Source organism: Protopterus annectens, chromosome 12.part0, assembly GCF_019279795.1.
Source record: "Protopterus annectens isolate FY-2018-M chromosome 12.part0, PAN1.0, whole genome shotgun sequence".
Taxonomy (NCBI): domain Eukaryota; kingdom Metazoa; phylum Chordata; order Ceratodontiformes; family Protopteridae; genus Protopterus; species Protopterus annectens.
In genome coordinates, this window is record NC_056746.1 from 822,371,400 (window position 1) to 822,398,942 (window position 27,543).

Here is a 27,543-nt window from a genome sequence, read left to right on the forward strand (position 1 = left end):
ACATCCAGCTCACCACATGCAAAGTCTTGCACCATATCTTTGTGAGCTACAGGTACCCCTGTATGACCTAGGAAATTCATACTAGTTATTTTAATGAGCCTGAGTCACTCTCTAACCCAACATCATACTCATGGATGACTTTAACTACTTCACTATAAACTGGGAGTCATACACTACTTCAAGCTTGCAGGCACAAAGATTTCTTGACTTTGTCAACATGAATGTCCTGGACCAGACAGTCTGTATGCCCATGAGGGGCACCAACATCCCCAACCTAGTCTTCACTAACATGTAGGCATGTTGCACCTCCATGAGTGTAAGGTCTTCACAAGGTAGGTTGGACCAAAAAGCTATAACTTCCAAATAAAAATAAATCCTGGGACACCAAGAAACACTGGAACTCTTACAGATAATCCCCCAAACTTCCAACTTTTAAATGACACCCTGGCAAAATTTCAAGCCCCCCACCCCAAACCCAGGGAACACTGCTGTCTATGCAGTCATTCACAAAACCCTTTACAATTATGTATTCAGTTGCTTGGCAGCAGTGGTAGCTACACAAAATAAGCAAAAGACAAAGTAAAAAAGGCCACCTTGGTTGAATCCCAGCATCAATTGGTTGTATAACAAAGGAAGACAATTTTGGACAAAAATTGGAAGTGCAATGCCTGTCAGGGTAAAAACTCTCTTATTAAACTAAATAAACAATTCAGGAGACTAATTAAGTCTACCAAAGCTGAGATAAGAGCAGTTTCCTAGGCTAAAAACAACAAGTAGGCATTCTCAAGCTGTGTCCAAAACCTCAAAGGCAATATGCAACAATGTGCCGAATTAATTGTAAATGGCGCCACTTGTACTGAGGCAACGGATATAGCAAACCTACTAGCCAATAATTTCAGCTCCAACTTTACCCCACTTCCTGTCCTAGATACCTCTAAAGAAATACTCCCAACCATAACTCTCCCAGCTGTCACTAGGGAACAGTCCTTGACGCACTCTCCAATGTCAAAAAAGACTGCATAGACAGAGCCTAATAATATCCATGGATACCTCCTTAAAAACAGATAAAGATGAAATCAAGCCTTCCCTACTACGGATTAATATCAGAATACAGGCAAAGAGAAAGGGGAAGGCCAAGTGAAAGACCAGCTCTGGAAGAGTTTTGGTTGAATCTAGAACAGAAGTTTCTTTTAAAAAGGATAGTAGGATATACAAAATACAGTATGATAACTGTAAGTTAGACGAGACTGGAAAAGACTGGGAAACGTGACTGGAAAAGCAAATTACAAAGGAACAGTGGGAGGACATTTGTATGGTTCCCAAATATGCAACAAAGTTCAGTAGGTTTAGAAATTTTGCTTGGAAGTGTTTGCATAGATATTGTTATACTGTAAGTAGACTTCAGAGATTTTTTTCCTTGGGTAGACAACAAATGCTGGAGGTGTGATAGGAATGAGAGAGGTAATTGGAAATGTGCTTTTTTGTGAGTGTAACAAGCTGGCAGGTTTTAAACACTAATTACTCAATACTTTGTCAGAAATGTTGGGGGGAATGGTTGTAACTAAGGAAATCATTCTTTTGAGCTACTGTACAGGATCTGAATTGTCTAGACATAGTAAAGCCTTATCAAGTTTAATGCTATTGGCTGTCAAAAAAGAAATTACTAGAAAATGGAATTCAGCTCTACCTGTAGCACTGAATACTGTAAAGGTGATGAACTACAGGTAGGAGCTTCAGAAATGGGAAGGAGCAAATTACACTGAAATAAATGGAATTTATGGGAATAATACATACAGAATAATGCTCGGGAAGAGAAGGTTTAAGGGATGGTATAAATTAAGCAATTTATAATCTGTTGCAATGAATAAGAAATGTTGTTATGACTTGTTTTCTTTCCTGTTAATGCACTTGTAATTATGTTAATTTGCAAATGTGATTTAATAAAGATATTAAAAAAAAGAAACATGAAGGATCATACTTGTTTTCCATTAGTAACATTGTTTCAGCAGTCATTACAAGAGGGTCTTGCAACTAAATTTGGAGAAAAACTTTAATTACACCTATCCATGTGGGTGAAGTGCTAGTGAAGATGCAAACTACAGACTTATTAGCCCTTCCGGCATCTTGGTGAAGCACTTCAAGAGATTACTGGTTAGATGTAGACAATGGATGGCATGTCACCTTATGATGATGTCATTCAACATGGTTTCACACATGGAAGAACATGTATCACAAATACAGTGACATTTTAGTTAGATGTGATGACTACAAAAGATTGAAAAATCTCTATAGACATTGTATTCATGGACGTAGTGAGGGCATCTGACTCAGTGTCACACAGGGTGGTAATACCTCTCAACCTCTTAGTGCAAGAAATCTGGACAAAACCAAAAATAATAGGGGGCAGGACAAAGACCCAAAAATAGGGACATATTTAAATATTATTCCCACACGAAACTTGTTAGAAGAAAAGGTTTTGCATTAGTACACATTTTCCAAAGTATATGATGTTGGAAACTCAAATGTTTGTCATTATTTAATGACTTCAATCCTCAGTAATTTGCCAGAAACCAACAAAGTTTATAAGGAAAAGACAGGCAATATGAGTCAAAAATCTGAAATTCTGCAAAATTCTGGACAGATGAACGCTGAAGCACTTATTATCAAGAAGCAAAATCTGTATTTAGGTTGATAGGTTCATAGGTTCATACTAGGCTATCTGCCCTGAGGCAATTATAAGCCTAGCCTGATTCTGTATGGCTTACGCCACCCCTTGATTTGAGTATACTGTGCCCTTTTTAAGGTTTAGTTTACTGTGCCTCTGTCTAATAGTGACACGGGAGTAATCCCTGGGACAAACCTACGATCCCCCATCCACCTATCGAGATTCTTCTTGAAGAGATTCAGTGAGGTGCTCTGCCTCACATGAACTGGAATTCTATTCCAGAGCAAAGGGAGCCTCTGGGTTATGAACCTGTCCCTCCAGCAAGTTCTATTTATTTCTGTGCTGAGGTTCAAGTCCCTCAAGCGTGTGGCTCTAAGGGATTTAGATATACTGAGGTGGAGCATGTCCATTAATTCTGGATTTGACATAGCTTTGTATGTCAGGCATAGATCGCCTCGAAGTAGGCGGTATGCAACTGAGTAGAGCTGGAGTTTTTTTAACCGAGCAACATATGGCATCAGTTTGAGACCCTTGATCCTCTTGGTGAGATACTTTTGGGGTCTTTCTAATTGCTGCAGGTGTCGGGAAAGGTACATCCCAAAAGGGGCATTGTATTCTATGATGGGCCTGATGAGGGATGAATAAAGGGGCACGATTACCTCTCTTGATCTAGATGTGAAACCCTTCATGATGAGGTGGGCTATGTAGAAGGTCTTTCTAACCACTTTGGCAATGTGGTTTTCAAAGGAGAGATTGCTATCAACTTGGGTCCCCAGGTCCCTAATAACTTTCTCTGTACTTAATGGGTTTCCGCCTATGTGGTAATTTGTGGGCACATTGTTTTTGCCAAAGGGTATGACTATACATTTTTTGGCATTTAGCTTTAAACCATGGCGCTGGCACCAGTTATCTGTTTCTGTGAGACCTTTTTGAAGGATGTTTGTGTCAGCTGGAGAGTTGATTATGGCGACCAGTTTGCAGTCGTCTGCGAACTTTGTGAGCCATAGTCCTCCCACGTTTGCCTGTACCTCAGAAAAGTATATACCGAACAAGAGTGGTCCCAGGACAGAACCCTGTGGGATGCCACTTGTGACTGGTTTCGAGTCTGACATGGCTCCAGCAACTCTCACTCTGTGGGTTCTGTCTTTGAGCCAGTTTGCGACCCATCTTGTGACATAGGGGTTTATATTTAAGCTGGATAGCTTATCTATGATGCCCGAGTGGGGTATTGTGTCAAATGCCTTTGCAAGGTCCAGATAGGCTGTGTGGACTACCTTCCCTTCATCTATGGCTTTGGTGACTGTTTCGAAGAAGTCAACCAGGTTCAAAAGGCAGGATCTGCCCTTGACAAAGCCGAACTGGGTAGGATCTAGTGTCTGTAGGTCCCCAATGTCTTTGTTTATGAGCTCCATGATGATCCTCTCCATAGCCTTGCAGACTAAGCTAGTCAGGCTTATGGGGCGATAGTTTCCAGAGTCCGAAGAGGCTCCACCTTTGTGGAGTGGGACCACTGTTGCTGCATGCCATTCTGTGGGCACATATCCTGTAGTGAGGCTGAGATTGTATAGCTGTTTTATTTGAGGGATTAGTTCCTCTTGGAGTTCATGTAGGATGCAACCTGGGATGCCATCTGGTCTCATGGAAGCAGTGTTTTTTGCTTTGGAGAGGGCAGCCTTCCCCTGAGCATCAGAGATGTTTGGGAGGCAGCCCTCTGCTGGGATAGATACTTGCCCTTTTGGGGGGGAGTGGGTGGAGAAGTTTGCACTGAACCTGTCTGCCAGGATATTGGCGATGTCTGTGGGTTCAGTGTATTTTTTGTCATTTAGAATCAACTCAGAACAAGTCTGGGAGTTGCATCCCAGGTTTCTAACATAACTGAAAAAAGCCATATGATTGTCTTTGGTGTCCTGTGCAATTTTTCTCTCAAAGCTGGCCTTGGAGGATTTTATGAGGGATCGTAATTTTTTGCTAGGACTGATCAGAGATGCCTTCCCTATTAGGGATTTTGCTCTATCATGTAGTAGCTTCCTCCTTCTGTTGTACAGTTTATTTATGGCAGGGGTCCACCAGACTGGACGATTGGGTCTTGGTTTTGTTTGGGATAACATGATCCATGCATTCCTGGAGATGTCCGTAGAATGCGTTTATATAGGATTCTGCAGTTTGGGCCATAGTTTCCACTGGCCCTGGGGCCTTGAAGGATTCCACGTCAGTTTTGAGAAGTGAGAAGTTCGCTTTTGAGAAGTTTTTCACTGTGGTTTTCTGGGCTGGGGGTGGGGTCGGGATGTGGACATCCAGTGAAATTAATTTATGGTCTGATCTTACCAATGAGGGATATACTTCTGGTGTGGAGCATAGAGTCCCCATGTTGGTAATGATCAGGTCTAGTATGTTGTCCCCTCTTGTGGGAGTGGTGAATAGTTGTTCCATAGCATTTGAGTTTATAATTTCCAGGAACCTTTGGGCTAAGGTGCTGGGGCTTGAGTAGTGCTCCCAGTCAATATTTGGGTAGTTGAAGTCGCCCAATATAATGGTGTTCGGAGAGATCTTCATGTTCTCCAATGTTTTCAGGAAAGCCGAGTGGGATTCCTGACTTTGAGAGGGTGGTCTGTAGGATGCTATAAACTGAAAAGCAGTCTTGCCCACTGTTAGTTGCACATGGATGGTCTCCGATGCAGGATGCAACCTGGGATGCCATTGCATGACAGGGTGAGCTTCACAGGGAAATAACTGACCTGTCTTTCCCTGGTTGGTTCATTATTTTCCTTTAACACCCACCGTAGCTGGCATTATTGTGCTAAAAATTCGTTAGATTGTTTTGTAAATGTTTCAAAGATGCTGTAGGATACGTAACTGTTGATAGAGAAGTGCTTCTCATCCAAAACATAAGTTATGGATGTATTTGATAACATCTGCACACGCACACACACACACACACACACACACACACACACACACACACACACACACACACAAACGCTCGCACGCACACACCCCATGCACATATGCACGCACACAGACACATGCGCACACACTCACACAGAGACATGGAGTAAAGCATAGCAACTCCTCCACGCACACCATGCACATACACACTTCATTTCTTTGAACTGTGCAAGATCCGTAGTTATTGAGGGAAAGGGAAATGGTTGTTCCTAGAGATAAATTCAGTTTCTTTACAGTGCTTTCCTGCCAGATTAGGCATTCACATTTTTCAATGGGATCTTCCACTGCATTAACATTGAGCATCCAAAAAGAATCACTTATATTTCGATCCCATTATCTAGGGTAAATTAATAAGTAGCTACAGGACAACAAATATAATCTTAAAGGGAGAGTGCTGTGATCTGTTTGAGTAACCTGCAGTATGTCCCAAGGATCCATATAGGGGCTTGCTCCTGGTTTATGCATTTATGTCATCATTGCTTGCAAGTCATAAGTCTAGAAATTTGCCAATGGCATCAAAGTGGCCTGTAGTGTAGCATCACCAGACTATCTGGAGGTGTTACATCACTACATTGACAATGTATTTATATGGGCTAACAAAATTCAGGTAGAATTAACGAGCAAGAAATGCAGCACATTCTGAAATATTTCACTAAACAGATTCTGGATATCAGATGTTTAGACTATGAACTCTGGCAAAAAAAAAAAAACAGATATTTATAATATAAGGTACAAGTTTTAAAATCGAGTGGTAACTAAAAGCAATAGGCAGATAATTATTTTTGTTTTATGTTTCTTTTGCCTGAATCATTTTAACTTACATTTCTCTACTTGTCTAATTTGATGTTTTTAGATTTGTACACATAGGACATGTTTTTTCGAGGAGAACCTGACCTTTTTGTTCTAAAATAGCTTGAATCTATTTTCTGGAGGCTGGGTTATCACATGATGGTCAGATTTTAAAACTGACTGGATGATTTGTTGGGGACTTGGTTACCACTTGATTTTAAAATGTTTATTTAAGTGGATACCATTTTTTAAAAAGTATCTTACGAAGTTTTAACCTAAAATGTAACGCTATATTTTTTTATGGATTTCTGTGATATTTATCTTATTAAAAGATTTACTGTTACATACCCATGTGGATTTTCTAGTTTGTGCAACTTTTATTCAGGATTTGAAATATATATGACTGCCACAAGGTAAACTGTTAAAACCATCTGTATCACTGAACTTGCAGCCAGTGCTTCTGCTTAGGACACTTAATATGTTAACGTACATAAGGCTTGTTAAAACCATTTCATTTTAATACATACAGCTTTCTTGCCCATGAGCAGCTTGTCATAGCATTAATGTAAGACTTTCTTATCCATGAGCAACTTTTTTAAACTTTCTCTGCTCCACTACCCTACTAAGTTACTCACACTATTGTAGTATAAACAATCACACTGATGTTTAAACCTTCCTTTACCTCCATTTCCACTGACTGTTTTTCTTGGGTTAATATCTCCATCTGCGAGGCATTCTAATCCACTGCACTCATCCTGGCCACACTCAGGATCACTATAGTTCCCTGCCCTGCCCCTAATTCCCACACACACCCTCCTTATCTAAATTTATACTGAACATATTGCCTCCCCTGCTTCATTCTATGTCTTCTTCTTCCTACTAGCTTCACCAATCCCTGCTACTACCTCATTATAAAACAGCATTCACACAACCCCTTTACAATCATGTCACCTTCCCTGTACACTTATTCTTTTCTACTTCCCCACTTAGTTTACTCTTCTCTATTGTTCTGACTTTACAATCTATACTTTTATTCTCCTTTTCCCCTTATATAATATTCACTTCTTCCTCCTCAGCAAGTTAAACTTCAAAATTACCCTTCCTTTCATAAAATATTGACAGGAAACGTAATGCCCACAACCATTTTATTATACACATCACCCAATTAATCATTCTCCTAACACATCCTTTAATTCACAACTCCACCTTACAACACGGCACACATGCACGTCTCTGACTCTACTCTCTTAACTCATCCCCTCATGTACAGCTCTTTTGATTGTGTACCTTTAACTCTCACTGAGTGTGGCTTCAGCCTTTAAAAAATGAAGTTATCACCTTACAGTTCTAACAAATACTCAGATAGAGGTCAAATATCAATACAACTGTGTTTGTCATCACGTATGTTTCAAGATAAAAAATTCTGATACCCTGTATGTAGCATGGGTTTGGAATTATTAACACAAATATGAACAAGCAACATTTGATGCCTTGAGGCCCAGTAGGAGTTAAGTGCAGAAATTGTAATGAGTCAATATCTTAACCTTTCCCCACCTCCATAATAAGGAACCACCCTGTCTGGAATCTCCAATAAATCATTTCTACTGACATCAGTTTTGCCCTCATCACCCCTCTTCTCCTTTAATATCTTTTTTCTTTTCATTCAATTATAATCTCCCCTTAACTACTCCATAGTCCTTTCTATCTACCACGTTATCCTTTTGCATCTTCGCATCACTACTATTTCTTGCATGTAACCTTACTACCTACCATGGTACTGTCACACTTCATTCGCACTCACACACTACCAGTCATCCTACCTATACTTAGGCTAAGCCCTCCTTCATATCTATTTCCTCAAATATATTTAATATTCATCCTATTCACCTTTTCAAATACAAAACATCAGTTCACTTTGACATATCCTGAAATAAATTCATATACTTTATTAAAAAAAATGAACTAATCCTAATCCTGTCTTCTCTAAAATCACTCCCCGTAGTGACATCCATCCCACCCCTCAGCCTCATCCATTATACCATCTTCTGACCCTAGCTCCTATACAACACCCATAAACACTTCCTTACTTCCATTAGCATTCAAAATATTCTAAACAAAGTTATAGCCCTACAAGCATGGTTTCTTCAATACTCACCAGATAGTACTTTTATTACTGAAACATAACTAAAACCCCATATAAAAGATTCTGTAATTCTATCCCCTGACTACAGTATAGTTCAATGTGACAGACCACGCAAAAATGGGGAGGTACTGCAATTGTATATAATAACTGTCTAAGTTTCTCATCCCCTTCAAAAATGACATTCCAACCTTCCAAAATGCAGAACTTCTTATCTCTTTTCTCAGTGTTAATAAGCATAAGAAGTTTTGTAGAGTTGCCCTCTACATACCACTAGGTAATAATATTAGCTTACTAGAAGAAATACTTTCTGGATAACTACAAATATTACTATTGAAACTATTATCTTAGGTGATGTTAACATTGACTGGTTATCTGTGACATCTAACACTCGAACTACTAGTCTTAACTTGTATGAATTCAGACAGCTGATCTCCTTCCCTACTTGACTCAACTAAGCGAATCATAAAAATTTTATCCTTAACTGATACTTGTCTCTGATACAAGCAATATACTATTTCAATAGAGAAATCATCCACCCGTTAAAAAAAACATCAGTACAGAACTACCCAACATCTGTCTAACTTTCATCTTGATGCACTCAGTAATCTACTAAAATCCATCAACTGGTCTCCACTCAAAATCCTATCCCTAGATGTAGCTGCCAACAAATTCAGTAACATATTCATGAATACTTTAAATCTGTCTCTACCAGAATTAAAACAGCAAAAAGTACTCAAACTCCCTGGCTGTCTCACTGTACAAGAATTCTCATGCAAAAATGTGACAAAATATGGAAACAATGGCACAGAGCTAAAACCCCTGAAACCTCACATCTATACAAGGAAATGCATAATCTCACCATAAAGCAAATTCATATAGACAAAAAAAGGATTACTAAGACCCACAAGATAATTATAAAAAATCCAAAGAAATTCTGGAGCTCAGTTAAGAACAATTTTCGACCTGGCTCTACTTCCTCACCATACCCCTATACAGACTTATCCCCCTCAGAAACAGCTACCAAATTTAACACTTTCTGCATTGACATCATAGTCTCTCTTACTTCCAAGCTCTTCCCAACCATTTAATCTACCTCATAACTCAACTAGTCCTGACATCCATGTCTTCAGTCTCTAACCTGTCTCCATGTCTTATGTTAACTAGTTACTAAAGAAACTTAAACACTGTTCTTCTTCTACTGATGAATGATCTCCCTGTTCAGTATCTTAAGCTTGACACAGACTTTATATCATACCCAGTCTCAGTTTTCAATGTATTCAAGATTCTCATGCCTCTGCACTGTGGAAAAAAGGTCTTCATTATTCTCCTGCATAAAGGAGAAAATCCCTCCGAAATCTCTAACTTTAGTACAACTGCTATCTTGCCCACCTCCCCTTTCTAAGATCCTGGAAAAAGAGTATTCATAAGTAACTCGTTCAGTACCTCTTACAAAATGATTTCCTAACCCCAACACAACATGGTTTCTGACTAGGCAATAGCACCACTACTGCTCTCCTCAACTTTCTGACACCATCACTAAGGCTAGAAACAAAATAATTTTTATCTTATCTGTTTTTCTAGATTTCTCAAAAGCCTTTGACACAGTGTCACATGACAAACGTCTTAGTCAAATGACTCCACTGGGCCTTTCCATACTAACTATTCTATAGTTTTCTAACTACCTATCCGAAAGATGTCAATATGTCAAATGGCTCTCTCTCCTCTCACTCTCTCTCTCTCCGTTTCTCCTACTTAAAACAGGTGTTCCTCAAGCCTCTGTTCTCAGTCCACAGATTTATAATATTTTCATCAATAACCTAAATACCTCCTCTCAGCAAGTTTGCCTTATTCATTATTCAGATGATATACAAAAAGATCACGGCAGTAAAACCAACAAGCACACTGCCTCCTCGCACAGTAAATTCAGCACAAAAAATGAATGCCAAGAATAAAAACCACAGTGTTTAATAGGGTTTAACGCTTTCACTCGAAAACCAAGCTTCCTTCCGTTTTGAGGAAGCTCGGTTTTCGAGTGAAAGCGTTAAACCCTATTAAACACTGTGGTTTTTATTCTTGGCATTCATTTTTTGTGCTGAATTTACTGTGCGAGGAGGCAGTGTGCTTGTTGGTTTTACTGCCGTGATCTTTTTGTATACCATTGTTGTTCCAACTCGCAAGCTTATTATTCAGATGACTTAACTTTAATCTGCTCATCTGATAGCCCACTACAACTACAATCTATGTCACAAAATGCCTTCAATGCAATAGAACTGTGGCTACATCAAAACCAACTTTTACTTAATCACAAAAAGACTAAACTATTGCTATTTTTCCAAAGTCCCACGTCAATGCTAAAAGTAACTTCCACATTACCTCTTTAAATAATATTGCTGTAGTTACCCAGAGCAAATTGTTTGGAGTCACCATAAATGACAACGCTAAAGTACAATATTCAAATACATAACTGTATAAAAATAACTCATCAAAACCTAGGTCTACTAAATGGAGCAAAAAAAAAAAAAACCTTACTCCTTCTAGTAGAATCACCCCAGCTAACAATTATCTTTTACCCCCTCTTCCAGATGTCTCTTAAATCAAACTAGGGGAATGCTACAATAACACCTAAATTTGCAGCTAATCTATCACATAAAACTCATCACTGCTCTGCATTACTTGCTCTCATCTGGTTAGAACTCCCACATCAACTAACCCATATGCAACTTGTAACCCATAAAATACTATATACCCCAGTACCCGCCCTTCTATCTTCTCAGTTCTTCATCACTCTTTCCCAGGTTGTACTCTGTGATGTCAAGACAAAAACCTGCTTCAAATATATAAGCCATAACAACTATGGGGCAAAGTTTATACTCACACTGCTTATTCTAACTAGGGAACTTCATCCCAAATTCAATCAGAACTGTATATGGCCTCCACGTATTTAAGTCCTCTGTCAAAGAATTTTTCACTACCTCATGGCTATGCACATGGCATCATGGCACCCGTCCTTAGTTCCTAGTGCCTCTGTCAAGTAGAGCCACTGGAGTGATCCCCGGGGTGAATTTTCTATTTCTCTTGAAGAGGGCCAGTGAGGTGCTCTGCTTGCCATGTATGGGAAGTCTATTCCATAGCAAGGGCAGACTCTGGGTTATGAACCTGTCCCTCCAGCATGCTCTGTTGATTGTGGTAATGAGGTAGTGGTCTCTGGACTGTGTGGTGCGGAGGGATTGGGATTTCTTTAGATGTAGCATTTCTAACAGAGCTGGGTCAGACATGGCTTTGTAAGTCAAGCAGAGACTGCCTCCAAGTAGGCGATATGAGACATAGAATAGTTGGAGTTTTTTGAGACTGTCCATATTGGACAAGTGTTTAAGACCTAGGATCCTCTTTGTGAGCTACTTAAGATGGCTTCCCAACACTGCAAAAAAGGATTATACTATATGGAATAAAATCAAATATTTTCAAAATAAGCCTATCATTTTCTGTAGCAAAAGTAACTAAATATTAATTTATTTTCCAGCCCAGAGAGATAACACTACTGAAATAGTAGATACCTATAATGAGACTAACACAGAAGTTCAACAGATCTGTGTCATACATTAAACACTATAAACATTAATGTGGGTTCCATTTATTATATATTAATTCTGATTTCAAGGTAACTCTGAGAATTCCCCTTTGAGCTTCACTGATCTCAGAATTAGTAGACATATGCATGCCCATATATATATATATATATATATATATATATATACACATATATATATATATATATATATATATACATATATTATATATATATATATATATATATATATATATATATATACATATATATATATATATATATATATATACACATACACACACACACACACACATATATATATATAAATATATATGTGTGCGTGTGTGCGCGCACCTGTGTATGTGTGTAGCATATGTAGCTCATAAAAGGAAGGGATGATGTCTGGAGAGTGTTAATGTTGCATGACATATTGAATTTTCTCACTTAATTTAAAAGCCGTACATATACCCACACACACACACATATAAAGAAAGAAAGAGAGAAACATAAATAGATATAAATAAATATATTAAATATATAGATACAGATATATGTATAGCACAAATATGAGGGACTGAGACAATACTGCTCAACTGGGAGGTTATTAATATCTGACCGTATCTGCATGGCTGAACCTTAATAATGGTGCATCTCCCAAAGCAAATCTGTTCACTACTGGAATGGACTACAGTGGTGTGAAACTCTATGAACTGTAATAAAGGTACCTGGAAAACGATCTAGAAATAGTCTGTGAAACTAAGAAAGAGTACGAACTGCACATTTTTGATAATGTAAAGCTATTTACTTCATTGGATTACAGGGACAGTGTTTTAAGTAAAAAATGCATTGTATGAGGAAGTAGCCAAGTCAAAGCCTGAAGGAAATGAAGTAAAATCTATTAGTTCAGAGGCTTGTTAAGAAACAGTCACCATTAAAGTATAAGCGTGTTAGTGAGCACTTCTTATGTTTCCGTTTTTTGGACTGAACATAACTGTAACATTAAGTTTCTCTTTTAAAGAAAAAAAAAATCCGAGCTGAAATATAGATATCTTAGTGAACTAAAAACACTGACCTCTCAACCATATTTGCACATGTGTAAGCACACACATACAATTCTGCATAGGTTCTTTGAGAGTGTACACATGACGTGTGTGTGTGTGTGTGTGTGTGTGTGTATATATATAAATATATATATATATATATATATATATATAAATATATATGTATATAAATATATATATATATATATATATATATATATATATACATATGTATTTATATACAGATATATGTGTGTGTATGTGTATATACACATCCTTATAGTGAGGTGCAGTACTTGTCCAGCCTTAAGGGGTAAGATGTCTCCCATCCATAAAGAAAATCATTAAATCACAGGAACAAATGGCACTTCTTGAGCAACATAATTGCTGGCTTTGACTGCTTATAAGCAGGAAAAAAATGACAAACTGCAGACAAACTCAGCTGAGACTTTAAAGATATCAAATATGTATAATTTATTTAGAAATTGTTACTTTTTATTGAAAAATACCTAGTTTCACGAGTTCTCACTCCAGTGTACATGATACGAAGTTTTTATATGCTTTAACACAGAGTTCATTTCCATTTCACTTTAGGGTTACCACCTGTCCCACTTTGTGAGGGACAGTCCCTCTTTGGACAGTTGTGTCCTGCAAAAAAATTGAAAAAATGGCAAATGTCCTGAGATTTTAGGACAAAATTATTTCCTATATTTTATGTAATAGTTGCATAAAACAGTTATTCAGTATCTGAAACACCTAAATGTTGTAAGAAACAGAATAAGCAACTAAAATGCTACAAGAAAAAGCTTTTATTTAGACAAAAAACTGATGTTCTGTTCTTTGTACTGGCCATGGGTATGTTTTGCCCTGCAAAATCTGACGTTTGTACCAAAAATGTCCCACTTTGGGCATTTGAAAAGGTGGCAACCCTATTTCACTTGACCTGGGATCATAAATGTAAGCCCTAGGCTGTCTGGCCAGGCTACAATAGGATAAGTCTCATCTTTCATTCCTGTTCTACATTTCTACTTGTATTGATGACTAATAGGTTATCACTTATGTGCTGTACTCTCATCCTATGTGGCAGTACCTAACTGATATGCAGACTTCATATAACCTTTGTCCCTGGATATGTACATCAATTAGTACTTAATCCTATCAAGTAATACAAGGTGATGGTGTGTCAGGAATTAAAAACAGAGAGGTAAAAGAGATGGTAATAATGGCTGAAGTTATAAATGTGATACTGGAAGGAAAGAAAGAGGCAAGAATAGCAGCATGCGATGCTGCAAAGGCCTCTGACAGGATTATCCACAAGCCAGTGTGGAGAACACTTATATCATATGGTACAGGTGAAAAGACAGTGAAAGTTATGAAATTTTGCAGTGAGAATTATGGTTAATGAATGGAAGACACCCAGCAGTGCAGGGATGTAATGCCTCCCACACACTAAGACCAGCTACTTCACAGAAAAGGACAAACAGTGGAGATGTCTCAGCTCACATAAAAAAACAAGCACACCTCAGGGCTGGTCAAGCAGTATGACACTTGAGTTCCTGCACATTCACCTCACCCTAAGCAAAGTCTCACACCATATCTTTGTGAGCTACAGGTCCCTCTATGTCACAGGGAATCCATCTCACTTACTTAAATGAGCTAGAGTCTCTCTCTAACCCAACACCATACCCATGAGTGACTTTAACCACTCCACTATAAACTGGCAATAATACACTACTTCAGACTTGGAAGCACAAAGATTCCTTGACTTTGTCAACATGAATGTCCTGGCCTAGATAGTCTGTATGGCCATGAGGAGCACCAACATCCCCGACCGAGTCTTCACCAACATTTAGGCATGTTGCACCTCCATGAGTGTAAGGTCTTCACAAGTCAGGTTGGACCAAAAAGCTATCGCTTTCCAAATAAAAATAAATCCTGGGACACCAGGAAACACTGGAACTTTTGTAGATAATTCCAAGGCAAACTTCCAACTTTTAAGCAACACCTTGGCAAAATTTCAAGCCCCCCCCCCCCCAAACCCAGGGAACACTGCTGCCTATGCAGAGTCTTTTAAAAAAACCTTTACAATTATGTACTCAGTTGCACAGAGGCAGTGGTAACTACACAAAATAAGCGTAAGACAAACTCAAAAAACTCACCTTGATTGAATCCCAACATCAAAAGGTTGTAAAACAAAGGAAGAAAAATGTGGCCAAAAATTGGAAGTGCAATGCCCAACAGGGTAAAAACTCTCTCATCAAATTAAATAAAACAATTCAGGAGGTTAATTATGTCTAACAAAGCCAAATTTAAGGTAAATGTAGTCTCCTTGGCTTAGGACAACCACAAGACATTCTCAAGTTATGTCCAAAACCTCACAGGCAATACACAGTAATGTGCCAGACTAATTGCAAATAGAGCTACTTATGCTGAGTCGAAGGATATAGCAAACATACTAGCAAATAATTTCAGCTCCAACTTTACCACACTTCCTGTCCTAGACACCTCTGATGAAATACTCCCAACCGCAGCTCTCTCAACCATCACTATGGAACAGGCCCTTAATCCACCCTCCAATGTCAAAAAGACTACACAGATGGATCCTAATACTATCCAAGGATACCTCCTTAAAACCAAGAAACATGACACATCACACTCCCTATATTATTCAGTTGTAGTCTTCAAAAAGGTTTCTTGTCAAGCATATGGGGGTCAGCAGTGGGCCATCCATGGGTCCAGAAAACTGCTGGCCCATAAGCCTGACTAGTAAGGCTATGGAAAGAATAACCATGGACATGATAACTAATAACATAAGAAACATTCATTCATTGAATCCAACCCGGTTTAGTTTTATAAAGGGCAGGTCATGAATACAGAGAAAATAGTAGGCGTAACGCACCCAGGCAACACCAATAACCAGCAAAAAAGGTGATTCAAGTCAAGAATACTCAACCTGGTCACCAAAGCAGTGGACGAGAACAAAACAGAGCATATTGTCTACCTCAACCTGGCCAAAGTATTAGACACAATATCAACTCAGGCATTGTAGACAAGCTCACAAAATTAGGTATAAACCCCTATGTCAACTGCTGCATAGCCAACTGGTTCAAATATGGGACTCAAGTCAGGAGAGGTGAGTCCATCTCCACAAAAAGACCAGTCATTTAGCAGAGTACCTCGGGGTTTGGCTAGGGCCACTCCTTTTTGGCATCTTTTTTTCTGAAGTTACAGGCTGACATCAAAGGCTTCTGGCTGAAGACTGCAAACTAGACAGAGTTACAGAATCCCACAAAGACATTCTCCAAGAAGGCCTGACACAGAATAACAACTGATGCCAGACTCACAGATGACCACCTCTGGAAATTACTGCACTAATAATACACCACTAAAAGTTGACCCTGTTGTTAGTGATTTGAGAATGCATGTAGACAGAGACTTGACTTTTGACCATCATGGGTCTACTGTAGTAAGGAGATCATTCTATGTTGCGTAAATTATAAGCAGGGCTATGACATCTAGATCCAAACATGTCATTGTTCCATTGTAATCAGCACTCAATACATCAATCATTGAGTACTATGCCTTCTTCTGTATGTAACTTGACAAGGCATATGCAACAATTGGAGCAGCCACAAAGGTTCCTCATAGAAAGATTATATTGTGTAGGCAGTATGTCCTGTGTGAACCACCATGCAGTCCAAAAGTGGTAGGGTTTGCTTTATTTACTTTATCAACATTATTTGCATTACTTATTTTATTTGAATTATATACAAAAGATCACATGGTATACACTAGTTACAATATTTACATCACTTGCACCACAATATTCACATTCCTCTTACTTCATTTAACAATTTAATAGGATACAACTTTGATGAAAACAAACACCAAAAGCACTAATTCATCTAGGGTCAGAAGATTTTATGATGTGACATTTGAAACTTTTGACTTATTGAACAATGCAGAGAAAAAGATTCAGTATCACAGTGGAAAAATTATTCACTACAAAACATAGGAGTCCAGCTTAAAAGAACATTAAATGTACAGTTCAGAACATTATATGGATGAGTTGGACTTGACTTTTTTTCTGTCTGCAGCAAAGTACACAAAGTAAAAAATGTATGATGAAAGGAATGTTTGTTCAGAGGGATGGAAAGCATGGGTGACAGTAACAGTGCAAGAGGGGCGAATACACCACCTTTCTAATTAAAAATTATAAACGGAAAAGGGAGACAAAACTTACTTGGTGCAAAAATATAATAAAAGTAGATGCAGACAATGTGGGGAGGGAGAATACTGCCAAGAACTATAAGCCAATGTGTAGAAAATGTAAGTTGTTCAGACACTGTTTATTCGATTATGCCTTACTCTAAAAAAAAGGAAAGACCAAGATGGAAAATAATACAGAAGAATGACAATCAGATTAAAATATTACTGAAGATATTTGTGAAGATGAAAGTATTAAAGTAAAAATAAGTGAAGAAGAAATAGAAAATATCAAAAAGAATCAGGTAAATCAAAAGGAAATTATTTATAGACAGTCTTTAGGTGCAAGATAAAATAGATATACAGTTTTAGAGAGTGAAAAGGAAGAGCAATAGGCAAGGAACATAAAAAGAATGAAGAAAAATCAATTGAGGATGGGCAAAGAAAAAGACTGGAAGTACGAAAGATGCAAAACAGGGAAAACGATGATACAAGGGTCAGTGCTGTCATAGTCAACCTCCTAGTTCCCATTTTAACATCAGGTTGGGATATCACATCAACATTTGTCAATGTGACCAAATCACCTGAGGACACTGTTTACACCTCTGATTGGCTAACCCTAAAGCAGTAAATGAAAACAGTATTCAAAAATATAGCAGGAGTTTTCAGGTACTGAAGAGTGCAAAAAAAAGTATGAAACTGAAATGTTTGTTTGACATGAGAACTATGAAGAAGAAACATGGGAAATAACTGAGGCAATATGGGAAAGGAAGATTAAATGGTCAGTTGGAAATGATATGTTTTCAAGGGGAAGGAAATAAAATCATAAGCTATGACCAAAGTTTTGTACCAGGAAGCATAGTAATATGTAATATTATACCATGACCCCCCCCAAAACGTGCACGCTGATTGGCCAGCGTGCACATTGTAAATCGAGTTATACTAATGGAAAAAGGTCCGGTCGCCTGGACTTTTTTCCATTAGTATAACTCTACTTTTAAAACACTGTCTCGCTATGTTAAATGGGTTTAGCATAGCGAGACAGCTTTAAAATAAGGAACGGAGATCTCCGTTGCTTATTTTAAAGCTGTCTCACTATGCTAAACCCATTTAACATAGCGAGACAGGTTTAAAAAAAAAAGCAACGGAGAAAGCAAGATCTCCGTTGCTTTTTACTATTTTGCTATGTTAAATGGGTTTAACATAGCGAGACAGTTTTAAAATAGGCAACGGACATCTCCGTTGCTTATTTTAAAACTGTCTCACTATGTTAAACCCATTTAACATAGCGAAAACAGTAAAAAAAAAAAAGCAACGGAGATCTTGCTTTCTCCGTTGCTTTTGCTCAACTCTGATGTACTGCGCAGGCGCGCAGTACATCAGAACTGCCGCGGATGCCAGACATCTGCGGAAGGGCAGTAAACAGGCATTATACTATGCCATTATTTAAGGAAAAGTAATAGTTTCTTTTCTTAAATAATGTCATGGTATAATAGCAATAACCCACTTCTGGGTGTGGGTAATGCTGTATTTACCCACGGTTGGCTTTGTTTGGTCCCTCGGGCTTCGCCCTTGGGACCAAACCACGTCAACCGTGGGTAAATCCAGCATTACCCACACCCAGGCGTGGGTTATTGCTATATTAGAAGAAGGGAAATGCGTAAGCTTAACAGTGATATATACAAACACTAAAGACTGAAATAAAAACATGTTTCAAGGAAAAAAATGTACTGATAAATGTGTCAATAATTATGTTGGAAGACTTTAATTTTAACTCAAAGAAGGAAAGAGTTAAAAACAACACATGATATTAAAGTGAGAAAAGAGGTAATAAAATATGTTGGAAGACAGAGGGGAATAAGGAACGAACACAGAAAAAGGACGTTTTTAAAACTGATGTCCACCGAGCATGTGTTTATTTGTACTGATGACGAATGCAATAATGCACACGTATGTGATGAATGAGGGAAGCAAAATGGTAGATGGAGAAAATAATTGTAATACCTACGTGCTGTATTCAAAATATGTAAAAGAAGTGATGGGGTGGACATGGGTGAATTTTTCAGATCACAAAGCAGCATGGGCTAAATAGAAGATGCCAATAATAAAAGAAGGAAAAGGATAACAAAAGATTAACTGATGAGGTTAAAAGGAAGGATGAAATGACTGAAGAACAACAAAAATGGGATAAACATTTGAAACTGAGAATGTAGTATGAGAAATGGACATATTGTTGAGTGGTGTATAAGCCACAATATAAAAAAGAGATATTAGAAGTGTAATTTGAAGTTATGAAATGATAAGAAAAAGAAAATCACAAAATAAGATGAACAGAAAGAAAATTGTATAAAAACAGAGAGAAGATGAAGGCAATAACACATACATCAAGATATTTTAAAAGGAAAAAAGAATTTGTTTCACATTTTTTATGGAAATAACTAAAAACAAGAAAAGAAAATATGGAGGCAATATTAGCATTAACAGATAATATAAAATATAACAAAGAAAAAGCTGTGGAGGTGGTGGAAAACTTGTAAGTATAATATATAAGAAAGAAGAAATAAAAGAAGAAAAATTGAAAGTGAGAAGAATATCCAAGAAATACTAAGAAAAGCTCTACTTTTAAAGCTCAAAGTTTCAAAACTTTGAATTTCTTATTGTCTTATGGTCAAGACCATAAGACTGAAGTTTTGAAACTTCAAAACTTCGAAAAAAAATTAAAAACTTTTTTTTTACGTTCTTGCAGGGGGAGAACCATACTACACCCCCATACCCCGTTAATTAAATATACCAACTCTGAGATCGCACTACAGAAAGGAAAACAGTAAGGTTCCTGTTCTGTGGTGTATGGCAATCTCCATTTAAACAGTTCGAAGTTTCAAAACTTTGATCTTATGGTCTTAACCATAAGAAATTGAAAGTTTTGAAACTTTGAACTTTAAAAGTAGACCTATATATAGTGTTTAGTACTCCCCCAAACCCAAGTCATCTTATCTAGTTCTCCTTTCCCTGACTTACATCACCATTTTTTAATAAGTACCTTTCAGGCAATTCATGAAGAGTATGCCTGGGTCAACTGCCCCCTCCAACTCAAGTCTTTTCTGCTGCTAACTGTTTGTAAGTTCTTTTCAGGCATGCCATAAAGGATTATTTCTCATGTTTAGCGTCTCCTCCACAGCAGTGTTACAATTTACTCTTTGGTCTGGGGAAGTGTGCAGTTATGACAGCCCCAACCCCCACACATACACACTTACCTAATCTACCACCTTCACAGCCTCCTCTACTGCCACCACCAGGCAGACACACGCAAACACACACATACATACAAACATTCAGCCACATCCTAGGAAGACACACGCACTCACACATACATACGCACATGCAGCGACATAACGGGCAGACACACACACACACACACATGCAGCCACATCCTAGGAAGACACACACAGTCATACATACATGCACACATACATGCAGCCACATCCCAGGCAGACACACGCACTCACACATACATACAAATATGCAGCCACCTCCCAGGCAGACACACACTCACACATACACACACATGCAGCCACCTCCCACGCAGACACACACACATATGTATACACATACAAACACATGCAGCCACATCCTAGGAAGACACACACAGTCTTACATACATGCACACATACATGCAGCCACATCCCAGGCAGACACACGCACTCACACATACACACAAATATGCAGCCACCTCCCAGGCAGACACACACACACACTCATAAATACATGCACACACGCAGCCACCTCCCAGGCAGACACACACTAACACATACATACACACATGCAGCCACCTCCCAGGCAGACACATGCACTCAAACATACATACACACATGCAGACACACACACACACACACACACACACACACACACACACACACACACACACACACATAGATGTTGGTTAAGTGCTTTACAGCAACAGAATGTGGTGTTTGATGACCTGAACATTTTTGCTCCCTTCCAATTTCTGCCCTTTGCACACATTTGAATATTCAGCATGATATATGATGTATGATTGACATTAACTTTTTAGAACTGGCCCTGATTTCCACCATGATTTGACCAGATTATCATAAAAAACACATGACTGGGGTGATAGCTTCCAATTACACGTGTGTTGTGGCTATTGATAGATGCTTGCTTATTTTCATCCTGAGGCAATGCATAAGCACATGAAATTTAAAGTGAAGTAAAATCAATTAAATGTTTTGATTTCTGAAAAAAGATTTGATTTTTTAGGTAAAGACTTTCCTGAAATTACATGTTGTCTTTTAAAGAAAATGAAACATGATGAAATTTAAGATGTGTGCTTTAAAAATATAAGTTCTGAACCTAGTTCTTTTCTGAAAGCTTGATCTAAAGCTGTACCTATAAAACCAGTTTTGAAGCCTAAAGCAAATGCTTATCTGCTCAGTGATCTTTTTTTTCTTTCTTGGTCTAGCATACTAATAACTATATTTGCTATATTTGACTGTTAAACTTGGGCATGTGTTCATGCAGAAAAAAATCTTACATTCAGTTTTAGGTTGTATGCACTATATTAGGCATATAATTGGTGCCATAGATATAAAATGTGTTATTATTAAGTGTTTTAGAATGCCAGTAATTACAAAATGGCATTGTCACACATTACAATTAGATTATTTTATTTATTTTACATTTGTTGACCGGGCTAGTCTAACTGGATATATGTCCATTTTCAGTAGAGGCCCGGGGAGATAAGCTCCAAGACAGATACATGAAAAACTTAGCAAACAATAAAAAAAATGACTAAATAACAACATTCATTATAAACAATGCAGATTCCAGGTAACAACAGAAAAATTACTAAATAGCAACATTCATTACATACAATGCATATTCCAGGTTACAACAGAAAATTCTGTGAGGACAAAAAAGAAGTACTTATAGTGCAAGAATGCATATACTATACAACATACAGGTATAATACATAAAAAGAAGAACTAAACTCAAAAGAGAAGACAGGTTAATTATATAAAAATAAAGAAATTCTTCAGTAGGAAGTATTTACAGAGGTTGGACACAGTGTAGTTTAGGAGGAAGTCTGTATTTATAGTCAAAAGGAATATATAACAGTTCATGAGTAGTCTGGGATAGGCAGAGCTAAGTTTAAACAGATGGATAGATGCCTAGTCAGGTTTAGTACAGGGGCACAACCAGTGTGTTCTAAGGTAGAGTTTCAGTCTGTTTTTGAAGAGTGATAGAGAAGGAAGAGAGGAAAGGTCACTTGGGAGAAGATTCCAGGTTTTTCCAACAGCAGTGGAGAAGAGACATTCCCCAGCCTTGTTTTTAGGTTTTAGAGGTTGTTAGGTTTAGAGGTGTGTAGAAGATTTTTGTGTGAGGAACGTAGTGATTTCAGATTTGTATATGGAGTGATGGGGGTAGATAGAATAGGAGTACAGGAAGGTTTATAAAGAGTTTTATGGGCAGTGGTTAGTTGATGGAATTTAATCACGTTTTGTAGTTCCAGCCATCCAAGCTGCTTTATATTTATGCAGTGGTGGGTTCTGTAAGGGTTTCCTGTTGCAAATCTAGTAATGTTATTGTAGGACATTTCCAGTTTGCTGAGATTATTTTTAGATAGGTTAGTAAAATGGGTGAGGCACAGAGGAGTGTAGAGATTGGATGAGTGTGAGCTATTGTTGTGGGGGAAAGGAAGGGTTTAATATTATACAGAGAGCCAAGTTTTTTTGTTGACAGTTTTTATAGTACTGTTGATATGAATGTCAAAATTCAGATTGTTATCAATGGTGACACCCAGCAGTTTGGTGGTTGGGTCTGGTGATATAATGGTACCACTGGCGGATGTAACCGAAAAATCAAATGGAGAGGACTTGTGAGTAGGATTGAAGAGGAGGAGTTTAGTTTTTTTTGGGGTTCAAAAGAAGGCAACGCTGTGTGAACCATTGTTCAACTGTTTTAAATACCTTCTGGGTAAGAGAGAGAAGTTCAGATGTAGATTTGGCTGAGCATATAAGTGTGGAGTCATCAGCATATTGTATGCATGTGGCTTGGGGGATGGCTAGATGAAGGTCATTAATAAATATGGAGAAGAGGAGAGGTCCTAGCATGGACCCTTGAGGGACACCTAGGGTAACCAGATGGAGGGTAGATAGAGTCTTATGCCAAATTACTGCCTGTTGTCTTTTATCTAGGTAGGACTGGAACCATTTTACGGAAGGTGCATCTAATGATAGGGATTTGAGTATGCTGATGAGAATCTGATGATTAACCATGTCAAGTGCTTTGGACAGGTCAATAAATAATGCTGAGGAAAGGTTATTAAGGTTGCATTTTTTGTTTATGCAAACTGTAAAGGAAAGGAGGGCAGTGGTAGTGCTGTGTGAGGGTCTGAAGCCATGTTGACAGCTGGAAAGTAAGTTATTTTGGGTTAAGTGGTCAAGTAATTGCCTGTGGATGCATTTCTCCATAATCTTTGCCAAAGGAGAAAGAAGGGCAATGGGGCGGTAGTTGGAGAACTCAATGGAGTGTCTGACTTTATGGAGCAGGATAATATGACAGACTTTCCATAGGCTAGGTATGTGACCTTTAGTAATAGTTCTATTGGTCAGAATGGAAATGGGATATGCTATAGCTTTGGCTGATAGCTGTAGAAATTCAGCAGGTAGTTGGTCTGCTGAGGGAAGAGCATGGTTTTAGTTTCTGTATAAGGGTTAGAATATATGTAGTTGGGACAGGTTGCAAATGAAAAGGAGGGGGTGAGGTTGAGTTATAGGAAGGTAAAGTGAAGCTATTAGGTGATAGCTGTCTAGCTAGTGTTTGGATAGCATTAGAAAAGAAGGTATTGAATGTATTGGCTGTATTCATGGGATTATTATGGTCAGTATTTTGAGGGTTAGGTGTGGTGGATTGACCTGGGTGGAGTAATTGGTTAATGCTAGTCCAGAATTTTTGTGGGTTGTTTTGGTTAGTTTGTTGAAATTGTAGGTAGTAATTTCTTTTATCAGAGAGTATAGCTTTCTTAGTGTCAATTCTTTACTGTCTAAGGGTTTGTTGGTCAACAGGGTTTTTAGCCATTTAGTCATTATAACTTATTTTAATGACCAAAATGTGGAAAAAAGATCAGAATTACAGTTAAATATTCTAACAGACATTATGAAAATTGTTCACACAAAAAAGAACTAGTAACTCCAAATCCAGGTCTGATGAAATGGTCTTTGTACTCTGGAAGTGCTCATCTTTTTCATATTAAACACCGCGCACTGCTTTAACTTGGTTTTGGACTGATAACACTTACTTTTGAAGTCGATCCTGCAGTCTTGTTAGTTGCCAGTTCTGTTTGTTTTTTTGTGTGTGTGTGATAGTTGTTTTTGGCAACTTTTACTCAACGGGCTTCCCTTCTTTCGTTTATTGTGATAATTGTTTCCAGGAACTCAACTTAAGGGCCAGATCGGGTCTGAAACTTGGTGTGTGCTTTATGTGGTAGATATCTGTTACACAGCAACAGACATTTACTTTTGAGTAGAGGTACCAGGGCCTGTTGCTAAAGGAGACATGCTATACTTAAAGAAATCCCAATCCCTCAGAGCCACACGCTCCAGGGATCTAAACCTTATCGTCACAATAAACAAAACATGCTGGAGGGATAGGTTACCGACCTAGCGACTCCCCAGACTCTGGAATAGACTGCCCATACATGTCAAGCCTCTTTGGCCCTCTTCAAAAGGAACCTTGATGATTGGATGGGAGAAAGGAAATTCACCCCGGGGATCACGTCAGTCGCCCTGCTAGACAGGGGGTCCAGGGAAGTAAGTAGTGTGGGAAGAAATAGCCAGGGAATTGTTATGGCTAGGCTTGTATAGGCCCTAGGGCCAATAGCCTAGTACCAACCTATGAACCTATGAGAGTGCCAGAAAGTGATACAGGCAAGTTCTGAGGAGGAACATCAGCTATAATCACAAAAATGACATCTGAAAAAAAATGAAGAATTAGATACCACAAAATGGCCCCATTGCAACTTCTATGTGTGCAAAACACTGCCTACCTGCAAGGTGTTAGATTTATATATATATATATATATATATATATATATATATATATATATATATATATATATAAATAAATGCTTTACATAACAAAGCCATTGATAGACTATGAGCTACAAAAATTGTTTGTCAGCACTAACAGAATGAACAGGCTTCTGAAAAAAAAGATCTTACTTGGTGGGCAATCATTGCACACACAACTCTCAGGATGGGGAATGTGCCTTGAAACCTTCTATAATAACTATGAAATTACCAAACACTGGGTAAGGTGAAATGCATTTGATAGCTATTCCATTTAGTCTATTGGTCTTGACAAAACAATCAATTCATCAATACGACATAGCTAATCATGTAACAATCTGCTGATGAAAAAATATACAATTATTAAAATAATGAATAAAACATTTAGTCTTTTTTCCTGTATGTCCAGTTTGCTACATAAGAGAGACATGGTAGTTAAATCACAACAGTGGACAAGAACTGCACATTTACATGCGTACTGTATTTTCAGTTCCTGTTCACCCTGGACACATTAAAGTGTCACTTAACTTTTAACGCTATATATTTTTATTTGTTTGCATCTAACAGATATTACATTTTTATTTATTTCAGTTTGATTAGTGAGATTAGTTTTGAACATTTAGCAGCAGCAGCCGACAAAGTAACATTTTAACATTCTGAGAGTATTTACCTTTGTGTCATTCCAATGCTGAAAAAATGTATTCCTTAGTTTCACAATTTATCTAACAGGTGCCATGCATGACATATGTTTTTAGCTAATTATTACTTATAGCAATTACCTTGTAATTGTTATTTAAGGAGCACCCCCCTTTAAATACCACCTTCATTTCCAGTTTAAAAAAGAGGGATAAGGTACTGCATCACTTCCCTTGCAAAACAATGAATACAAAAGTTTACAATGCTATGGGTGAGACAAGTTTAACTTTGTAGCTACTCTAGAATACAGAAAGTCAGACCATGATGCAGAAGACTCGGCTCCAAAGGTTTCGACATCACAGTAAGGCTGACCAATTCAGAGACAACTCCCCAGCTACTGTTTTATGCTGGCATTGGACGCAGCATGTAAAGTGAGCTCATTGACAAAATGCATGCAAGTGCAACAATCCAGGGGGCAGCTAATGCAAACTGGCCATATGATCTCCTCTAGAAATGGCACGGGCATTGGAATAATGTGGTAGACTGTTTTTAGAGAACCACGCTTACCATTTTTTTTTCTTTTTTTTTAGATAAGGAAAAAATAAATGCCATCTTTGGATGGTGTTAATTACTGTGGAATGAATGCAACTCAGACCATGACTGCAATTATTCACTGCTAGTATAACGTTTAGTAGAGGAAGAATATAATACATGTGGAAAAGAGTTGTTGTAACAGCGGGTATGTCTTATTCAGAATAATCAGCAACATGTCATGGCAAAAATGTTCCTTGAACACTGACATTTGTTTCAGATTAAATAACATACAATTCAACTTAACTTAACAGGTTATTACATTAAAGGTAAACTCCCACCCTCACACTCATATGCAGACACACAAAGAAAAACAGTCTCCCAAACACACGAGTACACACAAGCACACACATTTGGCACAGCACATCTATTTACAGGACTATTGCCAACAGGTCACACATACACTGATAACTACAATAAGAACCAATAAATAAATAAAACAAGAATACAGTATCTACTGCTAATAGTTTCAATAGCTTTTTTATTATTTATTTTCATCTTTCTGCTAACCAGGTAAGCCCACTAGATACAAGTGTTCCTTTTTGTGGATGACCAAGGAACACTGTATGGTTAAGTGACTTGCTCAAAGTCACAGTGTAGGCAAATGGGGGTAGAAGTAATTAAACCCAGTACCCTTTACAACTACCATTTCTCAGCCACAACTCAGGCTCACTTCCATTACCATAAGAGTTACAAATCTTATAGAATCAACTGGTCAAGCACAATTTCTCAAGAAATCAGCCTCACAAAAAATAACTTTAGGATTTTTGCAGTGTTACAAGAATCCCTGCATCTTCCATGTGAGAGCAATACCCCCTCATTCCCTGAACTTAACTATACCAATTCCATGGTCAAACAAACATAAAGAAGGG

General features: G+C 38.0%; 1 protein-coding gene across 1 annotated transcript in view; it reads right to left on the reverse strand.

The window, feature by feature from the left end:
* LOC122816819 (inositol monophosphatase 3-like) overlaps positions 1-27,543 on the reverse strand; it is a 405,603-nt gene that overhangs the window by 376,321 nt on the left and 1,739 nt on the right. The gene's annotated exons all lie outside the window — the stretch shown is intronic.